This window comes from Desmodus rotundus, chromosome X (assembly GCF_022682495.2).
Source record: "Desmodus rotundus isolate HL8 chromosome X, HLdesRot8A.1, whole genome shotgun sequence".
Lineage (NCBI taxonomy): Eukaryota > Metazoa > Chordata > Mammalia > Chiroptera > Phyllostomidae > Desmodus > Desmodus rotundus.
The window spans coordinates 47,425,668-47,442,016 of NC_071400.1; the positions used below are offsets into that span (position 1 = coordinate 47,425,668).

The 16,349-nt window shown below is 41.2% G+C and overlaps 1 protein-coding gene across 11 annotated transcripts in view; it reads right to left on the reverse strand.

Moving 5' to 3' along the window:
* Nucleotides 1-13,393, reverse strand: part of ACSL4 (acyl-CoA synthetase long chain family member 4) — a 100,423-nt gene extending 87,030 nt beyond the window's left edge. For 7 of the 11 annotated variants that reach the window (XM_053917084.2, XM_053917083.2, XM_053917080.2 and 4 more), the window contains exon 1: nucleotides 12,924-13,063. The gene's annotated coding sequence lies outside the window, so the exon portion shown is untranslated. Of the gene's footprint in view, nucleotides 1-6,535; nucleotides 6,604-12,923 lie in introns of all 11 variants that reach the window. The other 4 variants (XM_071220350.1, XM_071220349.1, XM_071220348.1 and 1 more) reach the window with 2 other exon arrangements.
* Between the last annotated feature and the right edge of the window lie 2,956 nt (nucleotides 13,394-16,349).

Genomic DNA, 16,349 nt, shown 5'->3' on the forward strand with positions numbered 1-16,349 from the left:
GCAAATGAGTGGATCCAAAAACTATGTACATTTACACAATGGAATTCTATGCAGCAGAGAGAAAGAAGGAGCTTATACCCTTTGCAACAGCATGGATGGAACTGGAGAGCATTATGCTAAGTGAAATAAGTCAGGCGGTGAGGGACAAACACCATATGATCTCACCTTTAACTGGAACATAATCAACAAAAGAAAAAAGCAAACAAAATATAACCAGAGACATTGAAATTAAGAACATTGTAACAATAGCCAGAGGGGAGTGGGGAGGGGAGAGTGGGGAGAGGGGTCTATAGGAGCTACTATAAAAGACACAAGGACAAAATCAAGGGGGAGGGTAGAGGTGAGGGAGGGAGGTAGGACTGGCTGGGGTGGGGTGGAGGGATGGGGAGAAAAATGCAGACAATTGTAACTGAATAAAAATAAATTAATTAAAAAATGAAAAAATAAAAATAAATTTTAAAAAGTGAAAGTATCCAGACAACTGTAATTGAACAATAAAAACATAAAATGAAAGTGAGTAAAAAAAATAAATAAATAAAAGTATCCCTAAACTGCCTTCCTCTACCACCACTCCCTTCCCTTTTCCTCTAGAGATAACTACTTGTGGTATTGATCCCAGGGGTGTCCAACATTTTGGCGTCTGGGTCACATTGGAAGAAGAATTGTCTTGGCCCACACATTAAATACACAAGCACTAACAAATGCGATCAGCAAAACAAAAGGTTTTAAGTAAATTTACAATTTTGTGATGGGCCACATTCATAGCCATCCTGGACCGTGGGTTGGACACCCAGAGACCTTTTTGTTTTATCCATACGCATGGTAAGGTCTTTTTTTTTTTTTTAGGTCAGTGGAATAATGGTATATGGACTGTTCTGTAACTCCCTCCTCTATCCCTTACCGCTTTAACAATGCTTAGGCACTCCTATGCCAGTTTATATAGGTCCAAGGGGTGTCTTTCTTCTAAAAGCTCTATGGTATTACATACAACAGCATATTTTTATTGAACTCATTCCCCTATTGATGGGCATTTAGGTTACTTCCAAGTTTTCACTGTAGTAACATCTGACATAATTTTTTTACATTTTGCTTTTATTTTTTAATTATATTTTATTGATCATGCTATTACAGTTCCTGTTTTTCCCCCTTGTCCCACTCCACCCAGCACCCTGTACTCCCTCAGGCAATCCCCCCACCATTGTTCATGTCCATGGGTCATTCACATTAAGTTTTTTGGCTACTCCATTTCCAACACTGTACTTTACATCCCCATGGCTATTCTAGAACTACCTATCTGTACTTCTTAATCCCCTCACCTCTTCACCCATTCCCCCCTCCCCCCTCCCATCTGGCAACTATCTGGTAACTAACTTCTTTTCTCTTGCTGCTTTTAAGAGTCTCTCTTTATCTCTAACCTTTGACATTTTAATTGTGATGTGTCTTAGAGTGGCCTCTTGCCATTGCTCTCGTTTGGGACTCTCTGTGCTTCCTGGACTTGCATGTCTGTTTCCTTCATCAAATTAGGGAAGCTTTCTTTCACTATTTTTTTCAGATAGATTTCCAATTTCTTGCTCTTTCTCTTCTCCTTCTGGCACCCCTCTGACGCAAATGTTGTAAAGCTTGAAGTTGTCTCAGAGGCTGCTTATACTACCCTAATTTGGGGGGAATTCTTTTTTCTCCTTGTTGTTCTGATTGATTGTTTTTTGCTTCCTTATGTTCCAATCATGGATTTGGTTTGTGGCTTCATCCACTCTACTATTGATTCTCTGTAAATTGTTCTTTATTTCAATTAGTGTGTCCTCAGTTTCTGGCTGGATCTTTTGTATGCTGATGAGGTCCTCACTAAGTTCCTGAGCATCCTTATAACCAGTGTTTTGAACCCTGCATCTGATAGATTGCTTATCTCCATTTTTTTAGTTCCTTTTCTGGAGTTTTGATCTGTTCTTTCATTTGGGTCATGTTTCTTTGTCTCCTCATTTTGGCAGCCTTCCTCTGTTTGTTTCTATGTATTGGGTAGAGCTGCTTTGACTCCATGTCTTGGTAGTGTGCCCTAATGTAGTAGGTGTCCTGTAGGGTCCAGTGGCACAGCCTTCTCTATCACACAAGGTGGGTACTTGAGGTGAGCCCTTCACGTGGGCTGACTATACCCTGCTCTTGTAGTTGAGTCTTAGTTGCTGTTGGCAAATCAATGGGAGAGATTTACCTGGGCCAGTCAGCTGTGAGGATTGGCTGTTACCCAACTGACCACCAACCTCAGCCCTCTGGGGAGGATCAGCCGTGCAGGGGCAGGGTGGTGGTGCTCTGACGTAGTCTATAGATGTCCACTGGGTGCACTGGCCCTGGGGTTTCTCGGGTGGTATAGGCCAAGGTCAGCCTGCACCTATGTTCTGCCAGGGGCCACCCTGCCTGAGTTATAAAGCAACCTGAGATGGCTGCTACTTGTGCTGGGCTTAGAGCAGGGGTGTCAAAACTCATTTTCACTGGGAGCCACATCAGCCTCAGTTGCCCTCATAGGGCCAAAATAATTTTAGGACTGTATAAGTGTAACTTCTCCTTCCTTAACTGTTAAGGAGTTGAAATTACATTCAGCCCTTTGAAGGCAACTGTGAGGCTGATGTGGCCCCCAGTGAAAATGAGTTCGACACCCATGGCTTAGAGACTCCCAGGTGAAGCCAAGCTGTGAGTCTAATCAGGCTGCCACTAGGGCTCACTGAAGCCAGCTGTTGCTTGTTTGATAGGATTTAGGAGCCAAGACCAGCCATTCTTACGGAAAAGCAGCTTGGGTGGGCCCTAAGTTAGGTGGAGCGTCTCTGGGGATCTCCAAGGTGGGTCAAACAGTGTTAGCCAGGTTGATGGAATCTCAGATATGGCACCAGCCTACAGGCTCTGTGGGGGGAGGGTTTAACAAAAGGACAATGGCCTCTGCTCAGCTTGATGCCAGACACTGCAGTTTCTCCCCGTATACCACAGGTTCCTTTCAAGCTGCTAGTCCAGTGCTGGAGCTCAAAGGGAGTAAGTCTGAGTAGGTGAGTCCGTGTGTAGGTTCTTTAACGGGAACTGCTTGGGCTTCCAGCAATTTCTTCTACTGACTCAAACTCCGGTCTGGTTTTTGCAGCCAGAAGTTGTGGGGGACTTACCTTCCTGGGAAAGAATCCTGGGCTAGGGGGCCTCATGTGGGTCTAGGACTCCTCATTCCCAAGATATCCCTCCCGAATTTTTATCCATGAGGTGTTGGACCAGCCCATTCCACATCTGTGCCCTTCCTTCCAGTCCAGATGGATGCAGTTTCTTTAATTCTGTAGTTGCCAGACTTCCATTAACCTCGATTTCTGATGTTCCTGAGTGATGGTTGTTCTATATTTTAGTTGAAATTGTGATGTGGTTGTGCAAAAAGGTGAGAGCCATGTATGCCTACGTCGTCATCTTGACCGGAAGCCTCCTTCCATATGCCTTTATACACATGTGCAGATATTTCCCTAGAATAGGTTCCTAACAGAATTGCTGGTCAAAATACATGTACATTTAAAAAGAGAGGACTGTGTATTCTTTATCACAAACAATCTGCAGTCTCATTAACAATTTATGACACTGCCAAGTTCTTGCTAAAAGTGGATATTATAGTTTTTGCGAACGTATTTGGTGAAAATGGGGTTTTAAAAAAGGGAACAGCAGCCAAAATGGAGTCACTTTTGCTTAGCCCCATCACCAAACCAAAACTTAAAAACTAACCTAACTAATCTAACCGTCTCTCCCAGGAGTAGAAATTCAAACCAATCAGTCTGAAATGTCCTGATTAGTACCAGTGAGGTAATCTGTATGATAAAATCTGTCATTCCCTTCTGCCTCAAAAAAAGAACATTATCTGGCCTAAAAATAATCCTTCATTTTCTTTTATTAGTAACACTCCTGCCATACTCTTCTTCCTATAAATACCTTCTATATTGTGCAACCCCTCGGAACACCCTGCTAGTTGCTAGAAGGCACACTGCCTGATTCATAAACTGCTTGATAAAACCCTTCAGAGCCTCAAATTTACTGGGTTGAATTTTGTTCTTTAACAATCATTTTAATTTCTCTAATTACTAGAGTGAATTTGAGCATCATTTGTTTTTTATTCGTCATTTTAATTTTTTTTCTAATGAGTACCTTTTCTCTTATTGATTAATTTGTAGGGGTTCTTTATATATCATGAATATAAAGTAGAAGACTTTTAATCTAATGTTATTTGGAACAGTTGATTAGTTAATGAAAAGGTCAATTAAGGTGAATAATCATAAAAAATGCATATGACAAACATTTCATTTTTATCAGTGGTAAAATGAACACTCACTCATCAAACGTTTGATATAGGGCCAAGAGGCCAAAACCTTTTTCTTTAATGCAGACCCACACTGAGTGTAAAGAAATTTAAACAGGATTCTTAGACATTACTTAGAACTTCAAAGAACCTAAGACACTTGGAAGGAACTGAGTGAAGAACTCCTTTAGATTTTTATATTTATTTTATATGAATCTTTTATCATGTTACTCCAATTGGGCATTAATAACTTGCTTTCACAAACTCTTTACGATACACTCAATTTGTTTTGTATAAAAACATGAACCTAATGTAACTATCACCCAGCTCCAAAAATTGCATGTGCTGCATTTGACTTTTAATATCTCTACATACTCCACATCTCCACCATCTCTCATAACATTTAAAGCAAATCCCAGACATCACATCATTTAATCCATAAATTTTCAGTAAGAACTTCAATTACCCCCACTTATATTTTATCACATTACAAAATATGAAAATAAATTATATATTTACAAAACAAAAACCACCACATACATATGTTCAGTGATAAAAGCATGTGTTCTGCTGATGGGTGCACAAGCATCCTGGCATAGACCAGCTTACTCAACAGCGAGTGTCCACTGCACAGTTTTTTTACAAAGGAAATAAAGAGCATCATTTAATGTGGTGAGTCAGTTCAGTAGAAGTCAATTAATATTGTACTGCATATGTAGAAGCTATTTTCCCCAGCCTTTCATTTACCTCTTACACTTTGTTATAGTTGTCTTATGCTTTCCAGATGTTTTTTAAAATATATCCTTTATTTATGTATTGTATGATGTGAGATGGGAATCAATTTCTTTCCAAACGTACAGGCAAATGTCCTAACTCAATTTACATTTTCAACATCATACATAAGGCATTTAAAAGAACTGAAGTGTCAACTTTTAACTTACAAAACAAAGCTGCATAAAAAATAATCAACCAACAGTCTAAGCTCAGCTTGATAGGCTTAAACTACTATGTACTTAAAAATCACATAGCAGTTTTGGGAGCAGGTATAACAGTACTGCTATTCTTGGGCTTTTCTTTACCTTGGCAACAACAGAATCACCAAAGGGCATCAGGACCACATATGACTCTTTCTGAATCTCACTAGTTGCCATACCTGTAAATTTACTTTCCCAGTGAAACAGTGAAATCAACCCTCTCCACTCATTCCTTAATGCTGCTCCTAGAAAACAGTGCCTTGAGGACTTAGTAAAGAAAATGAATCCACTCTTCCCAACCACTATTTTCCATGGAAATATAACTAAAATGTAGTAAAAGTTGCAGTACATTTCATTAAATTTCCTTTATAACATAAACACTCAATGATTTATAAGGCTGATTTGTCCCTAGGCAAACTTTTTCTGTAATGGACCAGGGATTAAATAGGCTTTTAGGGCCATAAGTTCTCTGTTTGAATTCTGACATTGTATTTTGGATGCAGCCAGACAATGCATAAATGAATAAATGAAATTCTGTGGCTGTGTTGCAACAGAAGGTGGTTTTTAAAAACAAAACCAAAAGCAGGCAGTGGGCAGTATTTTGCTGGTCCTTGAATTACACCAATGTTTGAAAAACAGCAATCTACTACCTTAGCTGTACACTTATTTTAAGCAAATATGGTTATTCTGAAGGGACAAGTAGTCATGTCAGTACCGCATTACAGAAACAAATATTCTCAAAGTTAATCACTAACCTTTTCCTATAAGTTCTCATAATTATGAGCATACATTTTTCAAAATATAAAGTTGCAATTCCCCTTAAAGCTAATGTTTATTTTAAAGATACTTAAAATGAACATTAAGTAGCTACTATAAAAGGAAAATATACAATCTAGACATACAAATTCAACAGTCTTTTACTGATTATTCTGATAATGGATAGTGAGTATAAAAAGCCTACTAACTACATGGTCATTATTCACAACTTCAGTATTCAAAATGCAGAAGTAAACTTCCAACATACATTTAAGTGAGAATACAAATTTTTTCTTCAGATTATTTACCAGAAAACTTGATTAAAAAACCTATAGTTTTGCCAAAATATTTTTAATTCAGAAAGTGAAACCAAAACCCCCTTGGCACATTGTGTGGCTATTTAATTTTAAAATATTAATTTTAACATTTTACTTGACAGCCTAAGTAAAGGGAGAAATGATGTTTATAAGACACAAAAGGACAGCAGCCATTTTAATATAGCAAGAGCATGTGTGAGTATGTATTCACTCTCAGCCACCAATACCACTTGCTCACAGATACATCTGAACTCCAGAACTGTGAAAGAAAAAATGTTCACATTGCTTACAGAAATGTTGGATTACAGAACAGCAAGGAATAAACTAAATAACAAAGGTATATAAGACCCCTTGACACCAAAGACTGATAAAGAAAAAAATTGTAAACTGGGACTTATCAAATTTAAAGACTTGGTCTGTGAAAATCACTGTGAAGAGGATGAAAAGTCCAGCTACAGACTGGGAGAATATAGTTGCAAACCACATATGCAACAAAGGACTAGTATTTAGAATATATGAAGACCTCTCAGAACTCAACAGTAAAAAAAATCCAACCAGAAAATGTACAGAAGACATGATCATACATTTTGACTAAAGAGGATACAGAGATGGCCAATGAGCATATGAAAAGATGTTCAACATCATTAGCCATCAGGGAAATGCAAATTAAAACTACAAGATATCACTACACACAAATCAGAATAGCTAAAATAAAGAATAGTAATGCCACCAAATGCTGGCCAGGATAAGGAGCATTCATAATTCAGATGTTGCTGGTGGGAATGTAAAATGGTAAGCTACTCTGGCAAACATCTTGGCAGTTCTTCATAAAACTAAACATACAAGTAACATACAACTAAGCAATTGTACTTGGGCATCTATCCCAAAGAAATGGAAATTTATGTTCACGTAAAAAAAAAACGTATAGGATTGTTCACAGGAGCTTTATTTATAATAGGTTTAAAAACAAAAACAGGAAACAGCCAGATGTCCTTCAAAGGGTGAATGTTTAAAAAAACTAGTATATCCACACCATGGACTATGACTCAACAATAAAAAGGAACTATCAATACAAGATACATTCCCTGCATGAATCTTTAGGGAATTACGCTGAGTGGAGGGGGGAAAGTCAACCTCAAAGTTACATACTGTATGATGCCATTTATATAGCATTCTTGAAATGACAAAAGTACAGGCATGGAAAACAGATTAGTGGTTGCCAGGGGTCAGGAAGGGAGTGAGGAAGGGAGATGGCTGCAGCTACAAGATGGTGATGGTACGGTTCTGTATCTTGACTGTGGTGGTAGTTACATGAATTTCATCATGTGGTAACACTGCACAGAACTAAACACACACACACACAAACTAGTGTACATAAAACTGAAGATCTCCGAATCAAGCAGATAGATTTTATCTATTTCAATTTCCTTATAATGTTATATCACAGTCATGCAAGATGCTACCTTTGGGGAAAATTAGATAAAGTATATTATTTCTTGACAACTGTTTAAGAATCTACAACTATCTGAAAATGAACAGTTAAAAGAGAAAGAAAAAGAGTATAGATGGAGGGGAAGGGGAGAAAAATGGGAACAACTCTAACAGCTTAAACAATAAATAAATAATGATGTCCTGGCTGGTGTGGCTCAGTGGACTGAATGCCAAGAGGTCATAGGTTCAATTCCCTGTCAGGGCACATGCCTGGGTTGTAGGCCAGGTCCCCAGTAGGGGGCACATGAGAGGCAACCACACATTGATGTTTCTCTTTCTTTCTTTCCCTCTCTCTGAAAATAAATAAAATATTTAAAATAAATGAATGAGTAAATAAAATAAAAAATAAATTTATTTTAAAAAAGAAAAAGGAAAAGAGTATATAAGACTAGCCAGCGTTAGGAGTGGGAAAAAATGTTTTATTTTTGCTAAAGTCTCAGCAATTGAAAGGTAAGGAACAACAACAAAAAAGGAATGCCACCCAGAGAATACAATTAACACAGTCACTCACCTCCTCCCCTGGAGAGCTCAATATCCTCAAGACTTTATGTCCATGATTTGACCGTTATTGTTGCTGTTAATAAAAATAAACTCTGAGAACCAAGATGGTGGCGTAGGTAGACACACTGCGCCTCCTTGCACAACCAGAACTGACAGAAAATCAAACGGCAAGGAAGTCCGACACCAAGTAGATAAAAAATAAACATTCATCCAGACCGGTAGGAGGGGCAGAGACGGGCAGCCGGGGCGGAGAGGACTCTCGAATGTTGCCCCGGTGGGACCCAGACTGGCAGAGTGTGGGACAAACGGCGCAGGCAGTCCGACCACTAGCAGACCCTGCGGCCCCACATTCGCGCACAGATAAACTGGGAGGAACAGAGGGGGAGCGAAGCAGACCGAGTAACCCAGGGCTCCAGCGCAGGGAAATAAAGCCTCAAACCTCTGAGTGAAAACACCCATGGGGGTTGGGGCGGCAGCAGGAAAAACTCCCAGCCTCACAGGAAAGGTCCTTGGAGAGACCCACAGGGGCCTAGGGTGTGCACAAGCCCACCCACTCGGGAACCTGCACCGACGGGGCCCAATCTGATTGTGGGTAGCAGAGGTAGTAACTGAAATCCAGAAGAGAATGGAGCAGGCGCCATTGCTCCCTCTCGGCCCCTCCCCCACGTACAGCATCACAGTACAGCATCACAGCACAGCGACCAGCATCACCCCGCCCTGGGGAACACCTAAAGCTCCGCCCCTTTAAGCAACAGAAGCACCAAGACAAAAAAAAAAAAAAAAATGACACAAATGACAGAACACTTCAAAGCTCCAGAAATAATTCAACTAAGCAGCGAACAGGTAGCCAACCTATCAGATGCACAGTTCAAAACACTGGTAATCAAGATGCTCACAGAATTGGTTGAATTTGGTTGAAAACTAGATGTAAAAATGAAGGCTATGCTAAGACACACAAAGGAAAATGTACAGGGAACCAATAGTGAGGCGAAGGAAACTGGGACTCAAATCAAAGGCAAGGACCAAAAAGAAGAAGGAAACATCCAACCAGAAAAGAATGAAGAAACAAGAATTCAGAAAAATGAGGAGAGGCTTAGGAACCTCCAGGACATCTTGAAACGTTCCAACATCCGAATTATAGGGGCCAGAAGGAGAAGAGGAAGAACAAAAAATTGAAAACTTATTTGAACAAATAATGAAGGAGAACTTCCCTCATCTGGCAAAGGAAATAGACTTCCAGGAAGTCCAGGAAGCTCAGAGAGTCCCAAAGAAGCTGGACCCAAGGAGGAACACACCAAGGCACATCATAATTACATTACCCAAGATTAAAGATAAGGAGAGAATCTTAGAAGCAGCAAGAGAAAAGAACACAGTTACCTACAAAGGAGATCCCATAAGACTGTCAGCTGATTTCTCCCAAGAGACCTTACAGGCAAGAAGGGGCTGGAAAGAAGTATTCCAAGTCATGAAAGGCAAGGATCTGCATCCAAGATTGCTCTATCCAGCAAAGCTATCATTTAGAATGGAAGGGCAGATAAAGTGCTTCTCAGATAAGGTCAAGTTAAAGGAGTTCATCATCACCAAGCCCTTATTATAGGAAATGGTAAAGGGACTTATCTAAGAAAAGAAGATAAAAAATATGAACAGTAAAAATAACAGCAAACTCACAGTTATTAACAACCACACCTAAAACAAAAACAAAAGCAAACTAAGCAAACAACTAGAACAGAAACGGAACCACAGAAATGGAGCTCACATGGAGGGTTATCAACAGGGGAGTGGGAGGGGGAGAGAGGGGGGAAAGGTACAGAGAATAAGTAGCATAAATGGTAGGTAGAAAATAGACTCGGAGAGGGTAAGAATAGTATAGGAAATGTAGAAGCCGAACAATTTATAAGTATGACCCATGGACATAAACTATAGGTGGGGAATGTGGGAGGGAGGGGGTGGGCAGGATGGAGTGGAGTGAGGGGGTGTGAATGGGACAACTGTAATAGCATAATCAATAAATATATTAATAAATAAACTGTCCATGCATCTATCCCTCCACAACCCCCACTACTATCACTACCATACCAGACTAAACATATAGTAGGGCTCGTCTTACCCATCAAATCCTGGTGGCCTGGCCAAAAAAAAGTGACAAATGAGGGAACAAGATAAATTAATTGAATGAATGAATGAGATGCCTGCACATTCTTTTATAGATCTTAATCAATTACAGTTACAAGGCAGTACTGATAAATTCTCTTACAAATGCCTAAAAGCCAAGAACATTTAAAAAAAAATTATTTACTTATTTTTAGAGAGGGGAAAGGGAGAAAGAGAAGGAGAGAAATATCAATGTGTGGCTGCCTCTCGCACGCCCCCTACTGGGGACCTGGCCTGCAACACAGGCATGCGTCCTGACTGGGAATCGAACCCGTGACCTTTTGGTTCGTAGGCTGGCACTCAATCCACTGAGCCACACCAGCCAGGGGCCATGAACATTTTTAAAACTGTGGTATGCACACATTTTACTTGCAAACAGAAACTTGCAATACTTGAATTTCGTAAAATGCTTCCCAATTTAAAGATATCCACATAGAGTATAATCATTTCATAAGGATGAATTTAGAATTATGTATGTAGCCCTGGCTGGTGTGGCTCAGTGAATTGAGCACCTGCCTGTGAACCAAAGGGTCACCAGTTGGATTCCAGTCAGGACACATGCCTGGGTAACGGGCCAGGTGCCCAGTAGGGGGCGCATGAGAGGCAACTACACATTGATGTTTCTCTTCCTCTCTTGCTCCCTCCCTTCCCCTTTGTCTAAAAATAAGTCAATAAAAGTCTTTTTTTAAAAAAAGAATTGTGTATATATAAATTGGAACTAGTATATACAGATCTTTGAAAAACAGCATTCTTAACAACTGGTACAGCTAATTATATCTGGCACAGCCTTGATGCAAACTGCATCAGATAGACTGATTTCAAACTGGGGGATTTATGGATCATTCTGCCAACCATCAAGATGCTTTTACAGATGCAAAAACTGAGAGAGCTAAAGTGATTTGTTCAAGGTTATGCAATTATCTAGAGCTAGAACTGAACCTGAGCCTCTCCAGCGTCCCAATTCATTTCTCACTGAATTGGGCAACACTCTCCTTTCTTCATCCATCCCACCCCTACCCAAAACAAACATCTTAATATAAATGGCTACTTTTTCTAAAAGGCATTTTTAGGGGAAAAAAAGCCCTGAATTTGCTCAAGCTTTTCATTGTTGCATTACACCTTCTGTGGACCTTTAGGTGTCAAATTACTTCTCACATCAGAACAATAAGGTACTTTATTCTATGGTGCACGTATCATACTAACAGTTTAATGTTTCATCCTCCACGTAAATGGCAGATGGCGTGTTAATTCTTACAGGAGTCATATATCTTACACTTGAGCAGCTTCAAAGCAAAACATGAGCTATTTTACAATTCAGGGAAGAGGCCTTTACTATTAAAACCTTGACTGATATGCTCATCCACAGTGCTGTAATTGAACCTCCAGTTGTATGCAGCTTAATGTATGAAGAACACTTAAAACTATCTGTTTGAGGAAAAAGAAAAGAAATAGTAAAGTGACAGTAACTACTGGGAAGTGGTTGATTAGACCATAAAGGATACTGCTTACTTTTCCGAAGGGGTTAATTTAATTGCCATTTTGCCCTTTTTCTGCATCTCACCGCAGTGATGATTGTTTTAAGGTCAAAGAGCAAACAGAGCAAATTCATTACAAGGGGGTGAAAAAATGCCTTTGAAGGAGGAGATGCTGGAGTGAGGAGGAGAAATGACGTTTTATTTAAAATATGTAACCCCTTGATGGGGGTTAGGCAATGAATCATATTCTCCTCGATTTTTCCTATGTGCTATAGACATCAGCGACGGTTCTTTCTGTAAGGGACTGAAATGAGAGGAAGAGGAAGTGAATAAAGCTAATACTAAATATATACCACCCACAGGGACAGGGATATCGATAGAACAGGAAAAAATAAGACCGTGGTTCTGCTAAAATCTAGCTGTTCTGTAACATACGTAAAGATACGGAAGCTAAGAGGATATCGAAAGTCAGGGCATCCCTCACATTCGAAGGGCGGATGCTTCTAGAGTAAGAGAGACCTGCTTACCCTCGGATATTGACCGAGCCAGAGCGCACAAAATGGAGCTGAGGTCTAGGGGCGCCCTTAAGGTCATCGGGAAGCCTGGGCGGCTCTTGATATGCTCTTTTAGAAACGATCAAGACAAAGAGTACTGCCCCGATCGAGAAGATGATTCTGGCTCTCCAGGGGCGGTAAGCGGCACAAGAGACAGGCCAGGGTCTCGAGGATCCCAGACTTGAGTAAAGGGGAAGATCTAGAGATGTCGGGGATCTTCCCGGCACCAGGGGAGGAGGGCGGATAGATCGGGCTCCAGAAGAAAGCGAGCCAATTCCGGGAACGTGAACGTTCTCCCAAACGCCTGTGGACTCACGTGTGGGAGAGTGGCGCCGCCGGAGCAGGGGCCCGGAATGCGACAGCACAGGGGCGCCGGTGCCGCAGCCTCACCGGCGGGGGTTACTCACCCGAGGCGTCGTCCCCGGAGCTCTCGCAGCCGCCGGCGTCCGGCCCTCAGGAAGCTGGCGGAAGGGAGCCGCGTGTCCGCTAGCGCTGGGGCGAGTACCGGCACGCCGGAGAGACCGGAGCCAAAAGAGGAAAAAAAAAAAAAAAAAAAAAAAAAAGAAGGAAGAAAGAAAAGGAAAAAAAAAAAAAAAACCCGCAGCAGCGCGCGCACCCGAAGAACCTGCGGAGGCGGGGCGAGGAGCAGCGCGGCGCGAGCCCGGAAAAGACGCGCCTGGAGGGCGGGCGGAGAGCGGACGCGCGGTGGTGCGGCCGAGCCCGCCGAATCGCCTGCGGCCCCGGCTCGGCCCACCCACGCTCCCGCCCCCGCTCGCCCGCGCGTCAGCCGAAAAGGCGGGGCCCAGCGGGCCCGTAGGAGCGACCGGAGGTAGCGCGGCGGGGGCGTGTAGCCTAACGGCGCCTTCCCCACTCGACCCAACGTCCAGCTCCCGCTTCCGAGCCTCCGGTGCCCGGCTGGCGGGCCGCGTTATCCGGTCTGTTTTCAGGGTCTACGCCTCTGAGATTTCGGCGAGGTGCGCTACCGGCCCACGCCCGCACCTGGGTTGGCTTCCCAGGATTAAAGTTCCCCTCAGGTCATCTTCCAGCTGCCATTTAAAGATTAATTCTTTTTTGGCTTTCACGGCCCCTCCTTTGGAGAGAGATATTACCGCTCTGATTAAAGACACCCTTCGCCTCCAAGCCTGAGCTGAATGACCCTAGCTTCCATTTATCTCGCCTCTGACTGCGTTAAGACCCCCACTCCCTCCCACTAACGAAATATCACGAGGATGCAGGGTCTTGTCTTCATGCCTTCCATACACACAATGGTGTAATGGCAAGAGAATCCACAACTGATAAGGAAAAGTCACCGCAGCGCTGTAACATCTCACTGGACCTGATCGTTTCTTATGAGCTAGTCCTACAAATGCTGTTCCCAAAAGATTAAAGAGATGGCTGTTAAAAAATAAAATTCCGACAAACTGTCTCCGAACTGCAAAAGGGACAGGCCATAATTGCAAATGAGCCACGACAAATTGCCAAGAATATATCACTAATAATAATAGTAATAAAGCGCCAGTATTACGGGGCCCTGAAGCATATGGAGGACTAGCTTCCTTTTCCTGCTAGTAGTGGACATTTCATTTCACTTGCTATTTTTCGGTTTCATATTACCAGAAGTAACAATGTGCGTGTGGGTCTCATCGCCTCAGATTACAGGCTAGAGCCCTTCTAAAGCTTTAGTTTGCATCTAAATCATTTGGGGTGCTGGTTAAAATATGGGTACCTGGAGCTACAACCCCCAAGTACTGTAATTCAGATCTCAGTGGAGCTGAGAAAATTTAATTTTTAATAAACATTCCAGATAACACTATAGGTGGTTGGAGGCTCACAATTAGAGAACATGGACTTATTGCTTTTGTATTACTACTCTGAAGTGGGATAAATCACCCGTTTTCCAACAGGCCCACCCGCTTATATACAGCATGCCTATAATTATTGTTATGGCAGTCCTGTGACTTCATTTTTCCATTGACCTAGAAAGTTCAGGAATTCAAACAACAATTTTAATTTCATGTTTATTTTACAAGATCTTGCTGTAATACCAAAAATAAGTAATCATTTGTCAGCTATATAATTCACTGAGTACATATAATGTACAGCAGTTCTGGAATAATGTGGTTAGTTCAATGTCATTTCGTTATAACGTTGATGAGATGCATGGGAACTTAACTCTTGTTTATATCAATTAGCCTTGGGTAAAATTGGTTTATTTATACCTTGTTTTTGCTTACACTTGCAGAACCTATTACTGATGAAGTTGAGTGAAGACACTGTACAGAGAGCACTGTCATCTACGGTCAGGTTAACACAAGTGAAATCAAAGAAATGATCCTTGCCCTCAACATACTTAGTGTCTAGTTGTGGCATTAACACACAGACACAGTACAGACCCAGTGTAACACATCAATCTGTTGCACCAAGATGAAAAAGAACTTGTAATGAAAGAGTACTTTTGTCAATTTTCTTTACTATCAGTCACTTAGCCCAGACATTTTCATTCGTGTAATTTCCTCTGAACACTGTCTCAGTTTTTGTTTGTATGTATTTATGCATACCTATGTATATGCATGTGTGTATAATATAGATATATTTATCAGACCAAGAAACTACTTGAATTTTCGAGATCTTTATCACTTAATCCAGGGGTGTCAAACTCATTTTCAACGGGGGCCACATCGGCCTATCGGTTGCCTTCAATGGGCTGAAATAATTTTAGGACTGTATAAACGTAATTACTCCTTAACTGTTAAGAGGTTGAAATTACATTCGGACCTTTGAAGGCAACCATGAGGTTGTTGTGGCCCCCCCCCCCCAGTTAAAATGAGTTTCACACCCCAGAGTCTTAAGCTATTCATTAATGCTGACAGTTCTGCCTTTTTATTGCCTACCATGGGTCACCTTTTCTTCTACAGTGTATCTACACTATTTCTAGCTTTTCCTTTTTCATTTTTTCAGGATCAAAACAAACCTTGTTTAATTTCTTGTCATCAGAAACCCTTCAGAACTACTACCCAGGAGCAAAACATTTCCCCTGCCAGCTGTCTGACATTTTAGAGAGAACATTTGCACCATTGTTTACTAGTTAGGAAGACAGGATTACCATCCTTATTTTACAGATGGAGAAACCAGATGCAGTTCAAATGACTTGTCCAGTCACACAACTAACTAGTAGTAGAGCTTGGATTTCATACCACAGTTCTGATTACTCCTAGACCAGGGTGTTTGCCACTATATCAGGCTTCCTGGATAATAAGTCCTCCCCAGAACCACCAATCCAATTAGAAACAGAAGAGAAAGACAGGTGGAAATTGAACAGTTAGGAAATTGTACAGTACAATTGACAGATCCAAAATACAACATAAAAAGCATTGAACACATGAAAATTAAACTGTTTGAAGTCAAGCAGAATTGAACAGAACAGCTCTGTTAGCAGGTACTGATATTTAGGCCTTGCCCATTTTACTCTCCTGTAATAAGAAGCTGAAACAGATAGCCTGGCATTAGTTATTTATGGAAGGGCAGAAAACAACAGTTCTTCATTGACTGGGTAACAAACTTTTGCATGTTAAACCTATTTCACAGGTTCGTAAAAATAACAATTTCCTCCTGTGGGGGGAATTTACAAGCAGCAGGACTTTATAATAATATTTGCACAGCCCAGTTATGTTTTGTCACTAATAAACCTTTATTTTTCTCAGACCCAATAACCAGACCAAATATTGTCTTCCATGGCACATCTGAAACAACTGGTGAAATCAGAAACCTAGATGGAAGATGATCTCACTGTGGGCATAAATAATAACCCGAGCTATCCTTTAAAAATTGCTCAA